A 2,783-nucleotide genomic window follows, 5' to 3' on the forward strand; every position below is an offset into this window, starting at 1 on the left:
TTAGTGCCTAAGCATTAAAGATTTCTAAGTTTGGTGTCTTGCATGTTTTCCTTGCATTAAAATTTTTTCAAAATTATGTGTTCTTGATGTTCATCATGATCTTCATAGTGTTCTTGGTGTTCATCTCGACATTCTTAGCATTCTTGCATGTATTCATTGTTTTGATCCATAACTTTCATGCATTGCATCATTTTCCTTATTTTTCTCTCTCATCATAAAAATTTCAAAAATCAAAAAAATATCTTTCCCTTTTTCTCTCTTAAAATTTCGAAAATTAGATTTGACTTTTTCAAAAATTTTTAAAATCTAGTTGTTTTATGAGTCAAATCAAATTTTCGATTTGAAAATCTTATCTTTTTCAAAAATCTTTTTCAAAAATCAAATCTTTTTCATTTTTCTTAGTTAATTTCGAAAATTTTAAAAATATTTTTCAAAAATCTTTTTCTTATCTTTATATCATAATTTTCGAAAATAACATCATCAATTAATGTTTTGATTCAAAAATTTCAAGTTTGTTACTTGCTTGTTAAGAAAGATTCAAACTTTAAGTTCTAGAATCATATCTTGTGATTTCTTGTGAATCAAGTCATTCATTGTGATTTTTAAAAATCAAATCTTTTTCAAAAACTAATTTCAATCATATCTTTTCAAAAATATCTTCTTATCTTACCTTTTTCAAAAATTTGATTTCAAAATATCTTTTCTAACTTCTTATCTTCTTATCTTTTCAAAATTGATTTTCAAAATTTGTTTCAACTAACTAACTAACTTTTTGTTTGTTTCCTACCTTTTTCAAAACTACCTAACTAACTCTCTCTCTCTAATTTTCGAAAATATCTTCCCTCTTTTTCAAAATTTCTTTTTAATTAAACTAATTATTTTATTTTTTATTTGAATTTTCGAAAAACTACTAACCTTTTTCAAAAACTATTTTCGAAAATCACTAACTCTTTTTCAAAAAAATTATTTTCGAAAATTCTCTCCTCCTCTCATCCCCTTCTATTTATTTATTCATCTACTAACATCTCTTCCTCACAGCACTCACCAAGTTCGAACACCCTCTTCCATCTGTGTTCGAGTTTTTTCTTCTTCTCTTCTTCTACTAAGAATAAGGAACCTCTTTACTGTGACATAGAGGATTCCTCTTCTTTTCTTGTTCTCTTCTCTTTCTTATGAGCAGGAACTAGGAAAAAGGCATTCTTGTTGAAGCTGATCCAGAACCTGAAAGGACTCTGAAGAGAAAACTAAGAGAAGCTAAATTGCAACAATCCAGAGACAACCTTATTGAAAATTTCGAACAAGAAAAGGAGATGGCAGCCGAACCCAACAACAATAATTCAAGGAGGATGCTTGGTGACTTTACTGCACCAAATTCCAATTTACATGGAAGAAGCATCTCCATCCCTACCATTGGAGCAAACAATTTTGAGCTGAAACCTCAGCTAGTTTCTCTGATGCAGCAGAACTGCAAGTTTCATGGACTTTCATCTGAAGATCCTTTTCAGTTCTTAACTGAATTCTTGCAGATCTGTGATACTGTTAAGACTAATGGAGTAGATCCTGAAGTCTACAGGCTCATGCTTTTCCCTTTTGCAGTAAGAGACAGAGCTAGAGTGTGGTTAGACTCTCAACCTAAAGATAGCTTGAACTCTTGGGATAAGCTGGTCACGGCTTTCTTAGCCAAGTTCTTTCCTCCTCAAAAGCTGAGCAAGCTTAGAGCGGATGTTCAAACCTTCAGACAGAAAGAAGGTGAATTCCTCTATGAAGCTTGGGAAAGATACAAGCAGCTGACCAAAAAGTGTCCTTCTGACATGCTTTCAGAATGGACCATCCTGGATATATTCTATGATGGTTTATCTGAGCTATCAAAGATGTCATTGGATACTTCTGCAGGTGGATCCATTCACCTAAAGAAAACGCCTACAGAAGCTCAAGAACTCATTGACATGGTTGCTAATAACCAGTTCATGTACACTTCTGAGAGGAATCCTGTGAGTAATGGGACGCCTATGAAGAAGGGAGTTCTTGAAATTGATACTCTGAATGCTATATTGGCTCAGAATAAAATATTGACTCAGAAAGTCAATATGATTTCTTAGAGTCTGAATGGAATGCAAGCTGCATCCAACAGTACTCAAGAGGCATCTTCTGAAGAAGAAGCTTATGATCCTGAGAACCCTGCAATAGCAGAGGTAAATTTCTTAGGTGAACCTTATAGAAACACCTATAACTCATCATGGAGAAATCATCCAAATCTCTCATGGAAGGATCAAAAGCCTCAACAAGGCTTTAATAATGGTGGAAGAAACAGGTTTAACAATAGTAAACCCTTTCCATCATCCACTCAGCAACAGACAGAGAATTCTGAACAAAATACTTTTAATTTATCAAATTTAGTCTCTGATCTATCTAAGGCCACTCTGAGTTTCATGAATGAAACAAGGTCCTCCATTAGAAATTTGGAGGCACAGGTGGGCCAGCTGAGTAAAAAGATCACTGAAATCCCTCCTAGTACTCTCCCAAGCAATACAGAAGAGAATCCAAAAGGAGAGTGCAAGGCCATTGAATTAATCACCATGGTCGAACCTGTAAGGGAAGGAGAGGACGTGAATCCCAAGGAGGAAGACCTCCTGGGACGTCCAGTGGTCCATAAGGAGATTCCCTTTGAGGAACCAAAGGACCCTGAGGCTCATCTAGAGACCACAGAGATTCCATTGAACCTCCTTATGCTATTCATGAGCTCGGATGAGTATTCCTCTTCTGAAGAGAATGAGGATGTCACT

General features: G+C 34.7%; 1 non-coding gene across 1 annotated transcript; it reads right to left on the bottom strand.

Moving 5' to 3' along the window:
• Positions 1-1,709: 1,709 nt before the first annotated feature.
• LOC148577672 (small nucleolar RNA R71) lies at positions 1,710-1,817 on the bottom strand. The gene has a single exon (XR_015904320.1). It is a non-coding gene; the product is annotated as a small nucleolar RNA R71 (small nucleolar RNA).
• Between the last annotated feature and the right edge of the window lie 966 nt (positions 1,818-2,783).

This window comes from Arachis ipaensis, chromosome B1, assembly GCF_059453495.1.
Source record: "Arachis ipaensis isolate K30076 ecotype BB chromosome B1, ASM5945349v1, whole genome shotgun sequence".
NCBI classification, from domain to species: Eukaryota; Viridiplantae; Streptophyta; class Magnoliopsida; order Fabales; family Fabaceae; genus Arachis; species Arachis ipaensis.